The sequence below is a fragment of the Sciurus carolinensis genome, chromosome 4 (assembly GCF_902686445.1).
Source record: "Sciurus carolinensis chromosome 4, mSciCar1.2, whole genome shotgun sequence".
In the NCBI taxonomy this organism is placed as follows: Eukaryota; Metazoa; Chordata; class Mammalia; order Rodentia; family Sciuridae; genus Sciurus; species Sciurus carolinensis.
In genome coordinates this window covers 9,129,542-9,149,893 of record NC_062216.1, presented here as the reverse complement: position 1 = coordinate 9,149,893, position 20,352 = coordinate 9,129,542, and positions in this window count along the sequence as shown.

The following is a 20,352-nucleotide window of genomic DNA, read 5'->3' as shown; positions in this document are numbered from 1 at the left end:
CAGGAAGGTAAACTGACTTTTGAAGGGATTTCTACTCTGGGTTTATATAGCCTTGGTCTAGGAAGCCTCAAGAAGTTCCTGGGCTGTTAGGGTCTCCATACCAGGTGGGCACAAAGCAAATCCTCTTGAGAAAGAAGCTTTACCCAAGGCATAAAATGCTTTCTAGAAATAATTGTTTCTGGTACAATAGAAGAACATGAAGGTAACAAATGCAAAAGGAGAAACAAGCACTGATGGAGAACCAGAAGAAACAAGAGGATGAGGGCCACACATTTGGAGTACTGGAATTCCAACAGGAATTAGAGTTGTCAGGCACAATAAAACAGTTCTGCTTGCTATACTTAAATAAATAAAAGATAAGCTCAAATATATCTATGGGAAAACAAATAAGAACATCCAAGATTAAATTTAATAGAAAAAGGATCAAGCAGAGCTGGAAGGGATGCACACAATATTGAAATTAAAAGCTCAGTGGATGGGTTCACCAGTACAATAGACATAGCTGAAGAGAAAACTGATTTCCTTGAAGATAGGTCTGAATATTTTCCCAGGTGTCACACAGAAGCAAAAAGATCAATTAAGATATATAGTGAGGCCTGGGGATGTAGCTAAGTTGGAAGAGTGCTTGCCTTGCAAGCACAAGGCCCTGGGTTCAATCCCCAGCACTGCAAAAAAAAAAAAAAAAAAAAAAAAAGGCATATAGTGAAAAAGTCCAACATATATTTAATTGCATTTCCATAAGGAGAGGAAAGGAAATGGGATGGCAGCAATATAAGAAGAAGAAGAAAAAAAAGGCTACAAATTTTCTAGAAATCATGAAAGGCAGCAAACTACAAACATAAAACTCTGGATCACAAACTGGTTCAATACAAAAACATCTGCACTGAGATTACAAAGAAGCTTAGAAGACCTAAAACAATGAAAAGATCTTAAAAGCAACCAGAGAGAAAACATGATATCTTCAAAGAAGTGGCAGCAAGACTGATAGCTGACTTTTCAGTAGCAACAATTGAAGCCAGAGAAAATGGAATGACATTGTCGATTAACTAAAAGAAACTCACTGCCACTTTATATCTTTAAAGGATGGGGGTGAAATAGAGATTTTTCAAAGGTAGAGAGAGATAGAGAGAGAGTGTGTTAGTGTACCATTATCAGAAGCTTAATAAAGCAAATAAGGACATATTTAAAATAGAAATAATATAGTACCAAATAGAAGAAATGAACAAAGAAAAAAGTGGTAGATTTCTAGATAAACTAACTCTAAGTCAACATCAATTAGATAAAATAATAACATGAAATTTAAGAAAAATCAAAATACTTGACAAATTTTTGAGAAGACTGAATATAGAAAAAAGAAAAATGGTACAAAAATTCAGGAGTAAAAAGGAGCACAAACTTAAGAGTCTATAAAAATTCACAGTTTTTTTTTAAATTATTGTAAACAAATGGGATACATGTTGTTTCTCTGTTTGTACATGGCGTAAAGGCATACCATTTGTGTAATCATAAATTTACATAGGGTAATGTTGTTTGATTCATTCTTTTTTTCCCCTTCCCCCTCACCCCTCCCACCCCTCCCACCCCTCTTTTCCCTCTATACAGTCCTTCCTTCCTCCATTCTTGCCCCCTCCCTAACCCTAACTCTAACCCTAACACTAACCCCTCCCACCTCCCATTATGTGTCATCATCCACTTATTAGCGATATCATTCGTCCATTGGTTTTTTGAGATTGGCTTATCTCACTTAGCATGATATTCTCCAGTTTCATCCATTTGCCTGCAAATGCCATAATTTTATCATTCTTTATGGCTGAGTAATATTCCATTGTATATATATGCCACAGTTTCTTTATCCATTCATCAATTGAAGGACATCTAGGTTGGTTCCACAATCTGGCTATTGTGAACTGAGCAGCTATGAACATTGATGTGGCTGTATCTCTGTAATATGCTGATTTTAAGACCTTTGGGTATAGGCCAAGGAGTGGGATAGCTGGGTCAAATGGTGGTTCCATTCCAAGTTTTCTAAGGAGTCTCCACACTGCTTTCCAGAGTGGCTGCACTAATTTGCAGCCCCACCAGCAATGTAAGAGTGTACCTTTCTCCCCACATCCTCGCCAACACCTGTTGTTGCTTGTATTCTTGACAATCGCCATTCTAATTGGGGTGAGATGGAATCTTAGGGTGGTTTTGATTTGCATTTCTCTTATTACTAGAGATGTTGAACATTTTTCCATATGTTGTTGATTGCTTGTAGATCTTCTTCTGTGAAGTGTCTATTCATTTCCTTAGCCCATTTGTCAATTGGATTATTTGCATTCTTGGTGTAGAGTTTTTTGAGTTCTTTATAGATTCTGGAGATTAGTGCTCTATCTGAAGTATGATTGGCAAAGATTTTCTCCCACTCTGTAGGCTCTTTCTTCGCATTGCTGATAGTTTCCTTTGCTGAGAGAAAGCTTTTTAGTTTGAATCTATCCCAGTTATTAATTCTTGCTTTTATTTCTTGTGCTACGGGAGTCCTGTTGAGGAAGTCTGGTCCTAGGCCGACATGTTGAAGCTCTGGACCTACTTTTTCTTCTATAAGATGCAAGGTCTCTGGTCTGATTCCGAGATCCTTAATTCATTTTGAGTTTAGTTTCGTGCATGGTGAGAGATATGGGTTTAGTTTCATTCTGTTGCATATGGATTTCCAATTCTCCCAGCACCATTTGTTGAAGAGGCTATCTCTTCTCCATTGCATATTTTTGGCCCCTTTGTCTAGTATGAGAAAATTGTATTTATTTGTGTTTGTGTCTGTGTCCTCTATTCTGTACCATTGATCCACCTTTCTATTTTGGTACCAATACCATGCCGTTTTTGTTACTATTGCTTTGTAGTAGAGTTGAAGATCTGGTATTGCAATACCCCCTGCTTCACTCTTTCTGCCAAGGATTGCTTTAGCTATTCTGGGTTTTTTATTCTTCCAGATGAATTTCATAATTGCTTGCTCTATTTCTGCAAGGTACATCATTGGGATTTTAATTGGAATTGCATTGAATCTGTATAGCACTTTTGGTAGTATGGCCATTTTGACAATATTAATTCTTCCTATCCAAGAACATGGGAGGTCTTTCCATCTTCTGAGGTTTTCTTTAATTTCTTTCTTTAGTGTTCTGTAGTTCTCATTGTAGAGGTCTTTCGCCTCTTTTGTGAGATTGATTCCCAAGTATTTTATTTTTTTCGAAGCTATTGTGAATGGGGTAGTTTTCCTGATTTCTGTTTCTGAAGCTTCATCGCTTATGTATAAAAATGCCTTAGATTTATGTGCATTGATCTTATATCCCGCTACTTTACTGAATTCACTTATGAGATCTAAAAGTTTTCTGGTGGAATTTCCTGGTTCCTCTAAGTATACAATCATATCATCAGCAAATAGGGATAGTTTGAGTTCTTCTTTTCCAATTCGTATCCCTTTAATTTCTTTGGTCTGTCTAATTGCTCTGGCTAGAGTTTCAAGGACGATATTGAATAGAAGTGGTAAAAGAGGGCATCCCTGCCTTGTTCCAGTTTTTAGAGGGAATGCTTTCAGTTTTTCACCATTTAGAATGATATTAGCCATGGGCTTAGCGTAGATGGCCTTTACAATGTTAAGGAATGTTCCCACTATCCCTATTTTTTCTAGTGTTTTGAGCATGAAGGGGTGCTGTATTTTATCAAATGCTTTTTCTGCATCTATCGAAATAATCATGTGATTCTTGACTTTAAGTCTATTGATATGGTGAATGACATTTATTGATTTCCTGATGTTGAACCAACCTTGCATCCCTGGAATGAAACCCACTTGATCATGGTGCACTATCTTTTTAATATGTTTTTGTATGCGATTTGCTAAAATTTTGTTGAGAATTTTTGTGTCGATGTTCATTAAGGATATTGGTCTGAAATTTTCTTTCCTCGATGTGTCTCTGTCTGGTTTAGGTATCAGGGTAATATTGGCTTCATAGAATGAGTTTGGGAGGGTTCCCTCCTCTTCTATTTTATAGAATACTTTGAGAAGTATTGGAATGAGCTCTTCTTTAAAGGTTTTGTAGAACTCGGCTGAGAACCCATCTGGTCCTGGACTTTTCTTTGTTGGTAGGCTAGTGATGACTTCTTCTATTTCATTACTTGAAATTGGTCTATTTAAATTGTGTATGTCCTCCTCGTTCAGTTTAGGCAATTCATATGTCTCTAGAAACCTGTTGATGTCTTCGAAATTTTCTATTTTGTTGGAGTATAGATTTTCAAAATAGCTTCTAATTATGTTTTGTATTTCAGTCGTGTCTGTTGTGATATTTCCTTGTTCATTCCGAATTTTAGTGATTTGGGTTTTCTCTCGTCTTCTCTTTGTTAGTGTGGCTAAAGGTTTATCAATTTTGTTTATTTTTTCGAAGAACCAACTATTTATTTTGTCAATTTTTTGTATTGTTTCTTTCGTTTCAATTTCGTTGATTTCAGCTCTGAGTTTGACTATTTCCTGTCTTCTACTACTTTGGTGTTGGTCTGTTCTTCTTTTTCTAGGGCTTTGAGCTGTAGTGTTAGGTCGTTTATTTGTTGAGTTTTACTTCTTTTATTAAATGTGCTCCATGAAATAAATCTTCCTCTAAGTACTGCTTTCATAGTGTCCCAGAAATTTTGATATGATGCTTCTTTGTTCTCGTTTACCTCTAAGAATTTTTAAATTTCCTTCCTAATATCTTCTGTTATCCATTCATCATATAATAGCATATTGTTTAATCTCCAGGTGTTGGAGTAGTTTCTGTTTTTTACTCTTTCATTTATTTCTAACTTCAATCCATTATGATCTGATAGAATACAAGGTAGTGTCTCTATCTTCTTGTATTTGCTGACATTAGTTTTGTGGCATAATATATGGTCTATTTTAGAGAAGGATCCATGTGCTGCTGAGAAGAAAGTGTATTCGCTCTTGGTTGGATGGTATATTCTATAATGTCTGTTAAGTCTAAATTATTGATTGTGTTATTGAGATCTATGGTTTCTTTGTTCAATTTTTGTTTGGAAGATCTGTTCAGTGGTGAGAGAGGCGTGTTAAAATCACCTAGTATTATTGTGTTATGGTCTATTTGGTTCCTAAAATTGAGAAGGATTTGTTTAACATACATGGATGCGCCACTGTTTGGGGCATAGATGTTTATGATTTTTATATCTTGCTGATTTATGCTTCCCTTAAGCAGTATGAAATGTCCTTCTTTATCCCTTCTGACTAACATTGGCTTGAAGTCCACATTATCTGAAATGAGGATGGATACTCCAGCTTTTTTGCTGAGTCCATGTGCATGGTATGTTTTTCCCCATCCTTTCACCTTTAGTCTATGGGTATCTCTTTCTATGAGGTGAGTCTCTTGCAGGCAACATATTGTTGGATCTTTCTTTTTAATCCAATCTGCCAGTTTATGTCTTTTGATTGATGAATTCAGGCCATTAACATTCAGGGTTATTATTGAGATATGATTTGTATTCCCGGTCATTTGGTTCATATTTAAAATTTTATTTATTTATTTATTTATTTATTTTTTGACACATCTTGGTTCCTCCTTTATTTGACAGTACCTTTAGGGTAATTCCTCCCTTTGCTGATATGCTTCTTTGTTTTTTATCTCTTCCTCATGAAATATTTTGCTGAGAATGTTCTGTAATGCTGGCTTTCTTTTTGTAAATTCTTTTAGCTTTTGTTTATCATGGAATGATTTTATTTCATCGTCAAATTTGAAGGTAAATTTTGCTGTGTATAAGATTCTTGGTTGGCATCCATTTTCTTTCAGAGCTTGAAAAATGTTGTTCCAGGCCCTTCTAGTTTTTAGGGTCTGGATTGAAAAATCTGCTGATATCCGTATTGGTTTCCCCCTGAATGTAATTTGGTTCTTTTCTCTTACAGCCTTTAAAATTCTGTCTTTATTTTGTATGTTAGGTATTTTCATTATAATGTGCCTTGGTGTGGGTCTGTTGTAATTTTGTGCATTTGGAGTCCTATGAGCCTCTTGGACTTGATTTTCCATTTCATTCTTCAGATTTGGGAAATTTTCTGATATTATTTCATTGAATAGATTGTTCATTCCTTTGGTTTGTTTCTCTAAGCCTTCCTCAATCCCAATAATTCTTAAATTTGGCCTTTTCATGATATCCCATAGTTCTTGCAGATTCTGTTCATGATTTCTTACCATCTTCTCTGTTTGTTCAACTTTGCTTTCGAGGTTAAATATTTTGTCTTCAATGTCTGAAGTTCTGTCTTCCAGGTGTTCTATCCTATTGGTTATGCTTTCTATGGAGTTCTTAATTTGGTTTATTGTTTCCTTCATTTCAAGGATTTCTGTTTGGTTTTTTTTCAATATCTCTAACTCTTTATTGAAATGATCTTTTGCTTCCTGTATTTGCTCTTTTAACTGTTGATTGGTGCTATCATTCAATGCCTGCATTTGCTCTTTCATCTCATCATTCAATGCCTGCATTTGCTCTTTCATCTCATCGTTTGCTTCCCTAATCATTTAATTATGTACATTCTGAACTCCCTTTCTGTCATTTCTTCTGCCATGCTGTCATTGGATTTTATTGATGTAACATCTAGATTTGTTTGGGGCATTTTCTTCCCTTGTTTTCTCATATTGTTCAGGAATCAGTGAGTCATTAAGATATTGCAGATTTCCTCTATTGACTTATAATGTCCTTGAAGATTGCTAGTATATCCCCTCTTATCCTTCAGTAGCCTGAAGTCTTGGAGGAAGTTGATAATGCGGAGCTCCACGAAGAAGCTGCCTCTCTAGGGGTGGTGACCCTCAGGTGGCGTATATTCCCTGCTAGTGGGCAGAGGTGCCTCCACTTGTTGACCAATGGTCATCCAACAGGGAACTAGGCTGCAGTCTGAGGCAAGTCCTGTTTGTGCCTGTGTCTCTGGTTTTACCATCCCTGTGGGAAAACCTCACCCGGCAGGGAAGACTCACTCGGTGGGGACATCTAGCTGATCAGTTCCCCTCCTAGAGGTTCCCCTCAATCTACAACTACCACCTGGGCTGGGCTGTCTTCCTCTGCAACGTTCCCAGGGGCCCGGACCTACCTCCTGGGCCTGGGAGCCTCACCCTTCACAGGTGAGTCTCCTTAGGCTGCCTCTCCCAGAGACTCTGCCCGCAGTCCTGGAAACTTCACTCCGCCCCTAGGCGTGTCTCTGTGCGGCTCTTCCAGCAAGAAGCCGGTCCTGGGACCCTGCTCTGCACCTAATCGCCTGGCTATGCGGCCCCTCCTCTGAGCCGCCACCTGGAGCCCCGTACAATAGCTCCGATACCCAGAGACCCGCCACACACCTCCTCCTCCGGACAGCGGCTGGGTTTCCGACGCAGTCACTAGGAGCCCAAGCGAGTCACTTCACGTCTCCTCCTCCCACCAACCGCCTGTAGCCCTAGGCAGTCACTCCAAGTCCAAGTGACGCGCCCTGTTCCTCCTCCTCCTCCTTGGGGTAGCCCCCTGGGTGTTCAGAAGCGGTGGCTCCGAGACCAAGTGACCCACCACGCTCCTCCTCCAGGCAGGCCACCGGTGTTCAGGAGCGGTCGCTTTTAGTCCAATCAACTCACCACTCGCCTCCTCCTCTGGCAACCGCCTGTGGCTCTGATGCAGTCACTCCTAGACCAAGCACCCCGCCGCACTTCTCCTCTTCCTCCGGGCAACCCCCCGGTGTTCAGGAGCGGTCGTTCTGAGTTCAAACAGCTCGCCACGCAGCTCCTCCTCTGGCAACCGCCTGTGGCTCTGATGCAGTTACTCCTAGACCAAGTGACCCGTCGCGCTCCTCCTCCAGGCAGGCCACCAGTATTCAGGAGCTGTCGTTCTGAGTTCAAACAGTTCGCCACGCAGCTCCTCCTCTGGCAAATGCCTGAGGCTCTGATGCAGTCACTCCTAGACCAAGCGACCCGCCGTGCTTCTCCTCTTCCTCCGGGCAACCCCCCGGTGTTCAGACGCGGTGGTTCTGAGTCCAAACAGCTCGCCACGCAGCTCCTCCTCTGGCAACCGCCTGTAGCTCTGATGCAGTCACTCCTAGACCAAGCGACCCGCCGCGCTTCTCCTCTTCCTCCAGGCAACCCCCTGGTGTTCAGAAGCGGTCGTTCTGGGTCTAAACAGCTCGCCATGCAGCTCCTCTTCAGGCAGCTGCCCGGAGCCCCAGTGGTTGCTCCGAGTCCAAGCGCTGTGCTGAGCCGCCTCCTCTATGATGATCCCAGTTGTCCATGTTTACCGCTCCAGTGGGGGGAGGGGCGTCTCGCCGAGCAACTCCACTTCACAAAGTTCCCTGCGTTCCGGGGCTACCGCCCCATCCGGGACGCCTCCCCAATGGGAGAGACTCACCCAGCGGCTTTGAGTTGGTCCCAAGTCTCTCACTATCTCCTCTTTTGAATCCTGCGTCCTGGAGCAACGTGAAATGCAGCCGCCCCCTAGTCCGCCATCTTGAAACCCCCAAATTCACAGTTTAATAATAAGTTACTATGAACAAGCTTTATGCCAAAAAAAAATTAGGAATAATGCACTAATTCCTAGAAAAAACTAGAAAATAGCTTAACAAAATTGAATGTGGGTTATAAAATAGGATATAGTTATGGTTGCACAAGTCAGTTAATGTACTAAAAATTGTTGAATTGTACAAGCAGAGCGGGTGGATTTTATGGTTTGTAAATGATACTTCAATAAAGTGTTTCTAAAATGAAAACTTACTTTGGAAGAAAAAGCAAATCTGAAAAGTTTTGTATCACTATAAAGATTGAATTGGTGGGGCTGGGATTGTAGCTCAGTGGCAGATCATTTGCCTAGCACATGTGAGGCACTGCATAAAAATAAACAAATAAAATAAAGTCATTCTGTCCATGTAGAACTACCAAAATTTTTTCTTAAAAAGATTGAAATTGTGATTAAAAATCTTCCCACAAGTAAAATTCTGGGCCCAGATGGTTTCATTGGAAAATTCAACTCAATACTCAAGGAACATATAATTCTAATCTTACACAAATATTTTAGAAAATACAAAAATGGTTTCCATTCTCACTTATTTCTGAGGTTGCCATAACCTTGATAACACACTGACAAGAGTAGTGTCAGCAAAGAAAAGTATGGGCCCATTAGCATCAGTGAATATTTAGCTAATTGGATGCAAATATCAGTTATACGTCTATATACTGATTACAAACAGAAAATTAAAATATTTAAATACTATTTACAATAAAACAAAAATAAAGGACTTCAAAATATCTGTGTAATGTCTTTTATTTATTTATTTATTTATTTTTTTATTATTGTACACAAATGGGATACATGTTGTTTCTCTATTTGTACATGGCGTAAAGGCATACCATTTGTGTAATCATAAATTTACATAGGGTAACGTTTGATTCATTCTGTTATTTTTTTCCCTTCCCCCCATGTGTAATGTCTTTACCAAAATAAATTTAAACTTTATTGTAAAACGTTAGTGCATACCTAAATACACAGGGAAATATACTCCAGGAAGGATCCAGATGCCCACCATCTTAAGTCAAAACCACCATGATTGCTACTGAGCATCCCTTGTCACTTTTCCTTGCATAATTTCCAGCCTACTATAAACCAACAAAACCAGTAGAGTGGTACATGGATCTTTACCCCTAGACCCTGGTGCCTTCAGTGCCTCAGGTCTTTGATATTAGTGTTTGATAAGCCAGGGACATTTCTGCTTGGATGAAGTCACTTTTGTCCTGACTACTATATAATCTCTTTTTCTCTGATTTGAATCATAGGGATCCATTCATCTTGCTGCCAACCTTGATCATGCTTCTACCAGTAAGTGCTCAATAAATGCATTCTGCACCACCTGAATCTGTCTCTTCTTTAGGGTCACAGCAACTTCCACCTACCATGGCTGGTTCTTTTCTACCAGATTTTCAGAACAACTATACTTATGGATTGGAAGAATTAATATTCTAATAATGTCATTTCTACTCAAATTTATCAGTAGATTCACTGCCATCCTTGTGAAAATTCCAAACAAGTTTTTGGTGGACCTTCATAAGCTGATTCCAAAATGTATATGGAAATACAAAGGGCCAAGAAAAGTCAAGGTCCCCTTGGAGAAGAACATGGTTGGAGTGATTATTTTACCAGTTACAGAGAGTTATCATTATAATATAATGTGTGGCATTGGATCCAAAATGACCAAATAAACCACTGGAACTGAACAAATATCCAGAAACATTTATCAATTATTGATCTGAATTAGACCTGGCTTTTCAGAATAATGAGGGGTGGTAAGAATGGTCTTTTCAACAAAGAGAGTTAGAGTAGGTGGTATCCATGCAGGAAAAAGTAAAGTTGTATTTCTAACACCATTCATGGAGAACATTTCTAGGTGGGTAGGTGGATAAAAGTCCTCACAATGAATATTAGAGAGGTGTGCGTGTCTGAGTGTGTGTGTGTGTGTTGCTAGGCATGGAACCCAGGGCTTGGTATACCCCAGCCTAAATAGGAGAATTTTAAAAATGATCTTGGACTTTTTACACATGACACAAAAAGTTTTTGATTTATCATCAGGAAAGGGTTATATATTTGGCTACATAAACACTACAAACTTCTATTTATTAAGACTTTGTAGAGAGTCTTAAAAGAAGTCACAGAAAAGTTTTTTTTTTTTTTTTTTTTGCAGCACATATAAATATACAAAGGATGGAAGTCTAGAACATAAGAACTTCTGCAGGTTAATAAAAAACAAAAAAATGTAAACATTTCACTTATAATAAAACAAAAAAGAATAAAGTGCTTAGATAATTCAAAGGTGAAAGAGTTATTGTTTTACTGGTTGTAACTGAACAACTGCATACAAACAAATCTTCACATGGAAAGACACTGGAGCCATATTTCACACCATAGATAAAAATTAATTAAAAACTGAATGAAAATCTAAATGTAAGAGCTGAAAGTATTAAACTCTTAGAAGAAAACATAGGTGTTAAGTCTGTGTGACCTTGGATTAGGTAATGGGTTTCTTGCTAAGCCACAGAAAATACATAAAATACAGATCAACTAAACATCACCAAAATTTAAAACTTCTGTGCTTTGAAGGACTAATGAGAGAGTAAAAAGAGAACCCATGGCATGGGAGAAAATTTTTGTCAATCATACATCTGAGAAGGGACTTGTATCTAGATCATATAAGAACTCTTACAATTCAATAAAAAGACAGATGACCTAATTAACAAGTGGGCAAAAGGAGCTGGGATAAAGGCTCAGTGATAGAGTCTGCCTAGCACATATGAGGTCCTGGGTTCGATCCCTAGGACTGGAAAAACACAAAAGGGGGCAGGATGTCTGAATACACATTTCTCCAAAGCAAATACACACATGACCAACAGATGTGAAAAGATGCTCGACAGCATTAACTGTCAGAGAAATGCAAGTCCAAACCACAAGGAGGTACCAATTCACACCCACTAGAAAGGCTATTATTAAGAAAGCTAATAACAAATGTTGGTAACCATGTAGAGAAATTGGAACTGTTGGAACTGCTGGTGAGATCGTAAAATGGTGCAGCTCCTTTGAAAAGAGTCTGGCAGCCCCTGAAGTGGTTAATCAGAGTTACCATGTTGTCTGGTACCTCCTAGGTACATTCCCAAGAGAAATGAAAATGTGTGTTTACATCAAATCTTGTGCATGAACATTCATAGCAGCATGATTATATTCCTAAAAAGGGGAAAAGCCCGATGTCCATCAAATGATGAATGGGTAAATAAAATGTGGTATATCCATATAATGGCATATAAAACTGAAGCTTTGATTCATGCTACAACGTAGATGAACCTCGAGGATATTATGCTAAGTGAAAGACATCAGTTATACAAGACCACATATTCCGGGGCTGGGGAGATAGCTCAGTCGGTAGAGTGCTTGCCTTGTAAGCACAAGGCCCTGGGTTCGATCCCCAGCACCCAAAAAAGAAAAAAGAAAAAACAACAACAAAAAAACCCCACCACATATTCCATTTATATAAAGTGTCCAGAATGAGCACATCTGTAGTTTCACCTAGGGCTGGGGTCAGGGGATTGATGAAGCTTTTATTTTTGGTTGTGATAATTAAAATTTTCTAAATTGATTATGGTGTTAGAGGAACACTCTGTGAATATACTAAAAACCACTGGTTTATAGTATTTGAAAGGGTGAATTATAAGGTATCTGAATTATATCTTGGATTAATGTATTTTCTGTTGCTATAATAAAATACCTGAGGTCTCAGCCTCTTTATAAAGAGAAGGTCTATTTAGCTCAGTTTTAGAGGCTGAAAGTCCAAGATCAGGTGGTCCCAGCTGTTTAGCTTCTTCAAGGACCTCTGGGCTGTGTCACCACACAGTGGAAAAAGTGCAAGGGACATGCTCACAAGCGGAAGAGGCCAAGTGCATGGGTGCTCTTGCTTTATAACAACCCACTTTCTTAACTCACCGGTGACCCTGAGGGCCTACATTAACCCCTTCCCATTGCAGCCTGCCCACTGACCTAACCATCTTGCACTAGGTGTCACCTCTCAAATGTTCCATCACCTCTTTTTTAAAAAATATTTTAAAAGCTATTTTTTAGTTGTAGGTGGACACAATACCTTTATTTTATTTTTATGTGGTGTCGAGGATCAAACCCAGCATCTCATGCGTGCTAGGCGAGTGCTCTACCACTGAGCCAGCTCCATCACTTCTTGCTAGCACCACATGGGCAACCCAAACCCCAGCACATGAACCTGTGGGGGAGAGACCACATTCAAACTATAGCATATTTCAACAGAGCTGTTTTAAAAAGCTTGAGTCCACCCAGCCTTAAGGATGGTGTGGAGCAATGGAGACTCTGGAGGGTTGTGAGCAGGAATGCTAATCAGCATACATAATGACTTCGGAAAGATGCTTGGCAATATGGGATAGCTGAAGGCACACATCCCTAATGCCTCAACAATTTCACTCCAGAGTATGGTGTACTAGGGAAGCTTCTGCAGACTCGGAGCAGGATGCATTTACGAGACCAGCAGCATGACTTACAATAACTCCAAAACGCCCATCATCAGGACGTGTAATTAAATTGTAGGATGGTCCTATCACAGAAGGTTACTCAGAAAGCAATGAGGTAGAACTATTCTCAGCAAATGTAAATGAATCTAGAAACAGTGCTGAGGGAAAGAAATAGGACACAAAGAAATATAGGATGTATTAATCCATATATAGAAAGTTTAAAACTGGCTGAAATTAAAGTACACAGAATTAGGAATGTATCCATAGACGGTGGAATGTAAAGAAGTGCAAGGAAGTGACTGTCTCAAAAGTCAGGATAATGTTTATGCTCCCTGTAGGGGGAAGGGGCTGACAAGGGGTTTAGAATCCTTTCCTTGTTCTGCCTTGACCTTATGTGAGTAAATAGCTTCTCCCTTTAAAATCATTCACTAAACTGCACATATGTGTGTGTGTGTGTGTGTGTGTGTGTGTGTGTATATATATATATATATATATATTTGTTGATTAAGAAAAGACAATGGAAAAAAGTTCAAAGAAAAGATTTTCTTTTTTTAGGGGCTGGGGACATAGCTCAGTTGGTAGAGTGTTTGCCTTGCATGCACAAGGCCTTGGGTTACCACAAAAAAATAATTTAAAAATAAAAAAGGGTTAGTGATGTAGCTCAGTACTAGAGCATCCCTGAGTTCAATCCTTAGTACATCAATAAATAAATAAATAAATAAAAATTTAAAAAAGATTTTAAAAATTGGAACTAATAAAGGGAACATCATGTTACTATTTTAAATTTATTGTTCATAGGTTTTCGGAGTGAAGCAGCCAGAATTCTACATGCTCACATAGACACTGTCTTCTGACTCAGAAGTCCATATATTGCATTATAAACAAAAGAACTGATGGCCTTAGTGCTGGGGGCGGGCCTAGATGTTGAAATGCAAGGGTTCGGGAAGCGTTAGGGAACCGATGAGAGTTAAGAGACCGATCCGGGCGCCCGGGCTAGACTCCTAACCGTCCAGGCAGATGTCCAAGAGGGTAATTGGATTCTCCTCCGCACGTTTCCTGTCTCTGCTGTCAGATGGGAAGCTAGCCTGGATCGATGAGGGTCTGACCCAGGAAGGCAGATCTCATCTCCTCTGTAACGACAGAGATAAAATTCTTCCCCAGAGGCTCACGGTCCTCGCAGGTGCCCAGGTGGAGGACGAGGCTGTTCCCCCGTGTTTACCACCTTCCCTCGGGTGAGAGGCGAATCTAAGTGGAAAGGCCAAAGTGAGGCTGGTGATGAGATTCAAGTTTTGGATTATGTGGTTTTAATTGCAAATGTGTTGGCAGAGAAAATAATTGCAGGTTTTATGCCACAAAAACTTACAAATCTATAAGAAAGATGTAAATGACTCAATAGGCAAATTGACAAAGGATCTAAATAGCAGTGCACAGAAAAAGAAATCTGAACAACAATGATCACATGAAAATGCTCACCTGTACTCAAGGTTAGGAACTATAGGTCATAGCAATAAAGGACTCTTTTTTGTGTATCCACTTGGCAAACATTTATGGGTTTGAAAGTAGCCACTGTTGGAGAGGGTATAGAGAAGCAAATATTTTTCTTTACTATTTGTAATTCCTAATTAGTATTACACTAATTATTAATAACGTCAGTACAACCTCTTTAAAGAACACCTGGGCAATATCATTTTAAAAAACATGCTCTTTGACTCAACAAATTAAATTGACTTAGAAATGCAACTTTTGGATATTCACTTAAAATCATGCTGATGTTGGGATAGGTTAAAAACAAAAACAACAACAACGAAAAAAAAATAGTGACATTAATGCCTCCAGGGAGGAAAGTTGGGGCAGGAGAGGAAAGATGGGGTGGGAATTAAAGGAAAAGAAGGGGAGACTTTTTACTTGATAAAAAGTAAATTTTATACTCTTGCACATTTGAATTTTGAATCACATGAGTGTGTTACTCATTTAAAACAAAAAGTAAAAAGGAGACTTCAGAATAAGTTAATTGGAACATTATATATCAGAGTACTGAAAAATCATCTAAATGTCCATCACAGGTTACGAAAATGTACATACAGTGGAATAGTGTGCAGCTATTTAAAGAGCAAGACAAATTCCATGGTTCATGTGTGCTGTTTTGCACACAGCAAAAACAAACTGCAGACATGTGTGCAGAGTAATTTCATTTTTTTTGTGAGTTAAAAAATATATATTCAGATATCTTTTTTGGGAGAAGTAGAAACGGGAAGGAAGGTTTATGTCTGCTTTGTCGGGCTGGGGCGTGGCTCAGTGGTGGAGGGTTGGCCTAATGCCCAGGAGGCCCTGGGGTCCATCCCCAGCACTGCACACATTCTTGCATGAAAAAGAAGGAAAGAAAGAAAGAAAGATTTCTCTTTATTTTATAACTTCTATATTGTTTGAAATATTTGTGTTTTTCTTTTTTTAATACATTATTTTTATTCAAAAACATTGTTATAAAGGTCTTGGGAAATCATTAATGTAGCAAATAGTTCTTGGCATTTTTGCCGCGTTCCTGATTTGGTGGTAGACAGAAGGGATGAAGATATGAGAAAGACATGGCACCCTCGCTGGAAGGACTGGCTCACCGGAGACTGCCAAAGGCTCGAGATAATGATGCAGAACAGAAGAAGCCCTGAGAGGGGGTGAGGCGGTGACTAATGCTGTGTGGCGGGCCAAGGAGATCGTGTGGGACAATCTGCCAGAGCTTCCTGAGCAGAGGAGGGATGCTGCCTTGAGTCAGGCAAGGACAACTGGGACCTGGCTGGGGGCACTGGCAATGAGGATGTTTGGAGACCCATTTTGGTAGAGGACTGGGTTGAGGTGGGTGGTTAGCAGGATGTGGGAGAGTTGGGCTGGGGGTGAGGGAAAAGGGCTGGGTTAGGGACAGTAATTGAACTTGGTTTTATTTTCAGAGCAGCAGAAACTCTTAGGCAGTGTGGGGAGTCAAGACATGTTTGACAGGGTCCCTACCCCCAGAAAGGCTTACAATCTGGTTGATGAGAAAAATGATATTGGCTTCCACCTGTCGCTGGTCTAAGCTGACATTTCAATTTCACTAACGCATGTCCTTTTGCTGACAAGCACTCCACCGCTCCTCTGCAGCATCTGTTAAGGAACACCATCCAGTGCTCTCCCCCAGGGTTGCCGCTCCCTCGGGGGCTGCCCCGCCTGGTTTTGTCACTTAATGTTCCCAAGCAAGTGACCTCCCTGCTCCAGGCCTCACCCTCCTCACCTGTGAAATGGGTGGTCACACCTGTGACCATTAGCTGTGTGTGTCGTGTGGTACTGCTGCTCACAGTCATCTGTGATTGCTGTTATCATTTATGGGAAGACTGCCATCCAGGGATTGTAATAAAATCCCCGATAAAGAAGTGTGTGTGTGTTATCATGATATGTGATAATTAGGTTTAAATAGAAAGTCATTCATGTTAATAAAAATGAGTGGTGTTATTTTTACCTAGCCCAGTGGAACCCTCTGGGATCAGCTGCTGAAAAGAGGAGCTCAGACCAATGGAGAGATAGAAGCTCCATGGTGGGTGTGAGCATTCTCATGAAATGGGCTATGCTGGCGGTTCCTCTGCTTCTTGGCCAGGTCTGAAGTCACTTCAAGGTAGCCTTAAGCTGAAATGATTAGGATGCTATTCCCTGAAGTTGGATAAGGCTCTCAGTGAATGGGAGTGAAGTAGATAAGAGTCCCAATGAATACCTGATCCCAGATCCTATTTCCAGAGGTAACTGCCAGTATGTTTCATGAGTAGCTTTTCAGAAATTGTCTATGCCTGCATAAGACAGGTAGGCTGGATTTTTTTTGCATCTGAAATACAGGAATTATGTGCCATTGCAATAAATAAGGTTACCATAAAGGCTTACATTTTTAAGTATTGTAGCCAGAAAGCAAGGAAATGCTTAAAGGCTAATGGGATAACAGCAAAAAGACACAGGGGTGCAATGAAAGGGGTTCCCAAATTTCAAAAATAATGAGGACTGGGTGTATAGCTCAGTATTAGAACATTTGCCCAGCAAACACTGGGCACTGTGTTTGATCCCCAGGACCACACAATAAACAAACAAACAAACAAACAAATAACAAGAGCAATCGATTGTACAAATGATTTTTAAAAATTGTGGTAAAAAATGTAAAATTTATCTGTTTAACTTTTCTTTTGGTGGTACTGGGGATTGAACTCAGAGCCTCATTGCTTGCTGGGCAAGCACCCTACCACTAAGTTACATCCCTGTCCCTTTTTATTTTATGTTGAGACAGGGTCTTAGTAAGTAGCTGAGGCTGGTTTTAAACTTGTGATCCTCCTGCCTCAACTTCCTGAGTGGGATTTTAGGTGTGTGCCCTTATGCCTGGCTGTCTTAACTATTTTTTTTTTTTTAGTATTTTTTAGATGTTGATAGACCTTTATTTTATTCATTTATTTATATGTGGTGCTGAAGATTGAACCCGATGCCTCACACATGCTAGGCAAGCACTCTACCACTGAGCCACAACCCCAGCCCTTAACTATTCTTAAGTGTACAGATCAGAAGTGTAAAGTATATTCACGTTGTGAAAGAGATCTCCAGAACTTTTTCATCTGGCAAAACTGAAAGCCTGCGCTCTTAAACCACTATTCTCTCCCGGTTACCTTTCCTTCCCTGGTGACTACCATTCTGTTTCTGTGGATTTCCATCCTGCAGATAGCTCCAATGGGTGGAATCATGCTGTCTTTTGGTGACTGGCTTGTTTCACTTGGCACAGTGTCCTCCACATTTGTAGGTGATAGGATTTTCTTCATTTCTAAAGCTAATACTCCACTGTAGGGCTGTACTATGTTCATCTCTTATTGGGTATTTGATTGCTTCTGCCTCCTGCTTTCATTTCTTTTGAATATTCAAGAAATGGGATTGCCAGATGACACAGTAATTCTACTTTTAAGTTTTTGAAGAATCACCATATGGTTTTCCATAGCGGCAGAACCATTTTGCAGTCGAACCAACAGTGTACAAATGCTCCAGTTTCTTCACCAACTTCCTAACACTGATTTTCTTGTTTTTCATTTTTGAGGGACTTGCTGTGATGCCCAGGCTGGTCTCAAACTCCTGGACTCAAGTGACCCACCTGCCTGAGCCTCCTGAGCTTCTGGGACTACAGGCACATGACCCCATACCTAGCTTTGATTTAATTTTTAAGTGGTAACCTATTAACAGGTGTAAAGTAATGTGTTGTGGAGAATTGACTTCCATTTCTTAGATTAGTGACATTAAGTATCTTTTCACATGCTTGTTGACCACCTGTATATGATCTTTGGAGAAATGTCTATTGAGTTTTTTGTCTGTTTTAAATTTGGGTTATTTGATTTTCTGTTGTTGAGTTGTAGGAGTTCTTTATATATTCTGAATATTAATCCTTATCACCTGTATGATTTAGAAATATTTTCTCCCATTTCATGGATTGTCTTTCATTCTATTGACTTTATTTGATATGGTTCTGTTTGTCTTGTTTTACTTTTGTTGCCTGTGCTTTTGATGTCACATCCAAGAAATCATCGCCAAATTCAATACCATGAATTTTCCCCTGTGTTTCTTCTAGGATTTTGATAGTTTGGGGTCTTACATTTAAGTACCACGTTGATTTTTAAAAACATTTCTATGAATCTAGACTCATAACTAAAATCAAGCTGGAGGTACAGGAGCTACTTGGGTGCTCATGAAGGTCAGCTTTCTCTGACAAAGACGGCATGGGGCAGGGTGGAGGGTGAAACTGGACAGGGAGACAGAAGAAGCCTGGTATGTCTACTCTCTGGCTCTGTGGTCCAGGCTATAGCACTGAGCATCTGCTAGGATGTGAAGAATACCTGAGGCCACTCAGAGTTGTCAAGAAGAAAATGGACATGCCTTGGGAAGACATTGGCTGAGTCGTAAGTAGTTATTACATTAAATCTATTTGATTAAAATCCTGTCTGGTCAATTCCTTCTTATCTTCTGTAATTCCCAGCATGGTTCCTAGTATCTAGTGGGAATCAGGTGAACAGTGGTTGAATGAACGATGGACAGTGGTAGTGGTGGTATGGTGGGCAGTTGGGGGAGTTGGTCACAGCTAACTACAAAGATATGCTGGTAATATTAAGTCTTAGAATAGAGAAATAAATACAATGCAATAAGAAGAGAATGCACTATTAATAAACTCAGCGAGTAAGGAGGGAAATTTTTTTGTAGAGAAAACTCGGCTGGAGAAGAAAATTCCAGTGATGTGAGGTAAAAGCCAGAGGACTGTTTGGGTGTAAAATGGGGGGAAAAGGCATCGTTTCTGGAAGAGATAAAGGGGATTGAAAAACACGATGTGAAGGGAAGGATGGGCAGGCAGTGACCTTTTCCTCTTCCTAGAATGTCTCTTCAGAGACAGAGCGTGTATTGATGACTGCGATTCAGCCTCCACTTGACATTTGGAGGTGGCCTGAGGTGGAGCTGGGGCTGATGCTCAGGATCTGAGGCCCCGGGGCTGGCGGGGTGCTGGGTCTCCTTCCTGCCGTCTTCTGCGCCAAACCCACCTTGCCACTGAAGGTCCGTTGGCCTCCCAAGAGCACGAGAGGAAGATGGCCTCCTTGGGGGGCAAAGCAGGGCTGGACAGAGTGGAGACCTCCGTGTCCCATCTTCAGAGCCCAGCTCGGCAGACAAGCCGGGCAAGGACAAGCTCGTATGCCAGCGTGTGGCCTGGTCGCGAGCTGTGAAGGGAGGAGAAAGCAAGCCACGGAGCAGAATTGAACCCTGAGCAGCTCTGGCCTTTACTCCACTCACTGTCCTGGGGACACTCGCTGACCTTCAGGGAGTGACACTCACGTGCGTGACACTCGCATGTGACACCCGTGTGCGGAGGGTGCTGGAGGAGAGGCAGTTCGTAGCTTCCTGCAGGGGTGCTGTCAGGCTTCACTGTGAAACCTTTTGGATTATTGGCCCCTTTTCGGGGTATTTGCAACGTCATCTTTAGGATCTATCGTCATCCTGCCTGAGGCCTCTGAGCTTTTAAGGAGCCTGCAAAGAAAACATGGCTCCAACATTTTTTAAAAAAAGAAAGAAATTGAAATCAATAAGTATTGAACTAAATGTTTAGAAAATGTAACTTTGTATCCATTTTGTTAACGAATGGATTTAGAGTCATAATATTTTAATATATTTGAGAGCTATATGTTGGTTTAATTTTCTCACTTCATAAGGATTCCAAATGATAACTGCAAAGTCATAGCCAAATTAAATGTATTCTTCAGAGTTAAATAATTTCAAAAGGCAAATTACAAAGATTCTTTGATTTTTTTTTTAATAG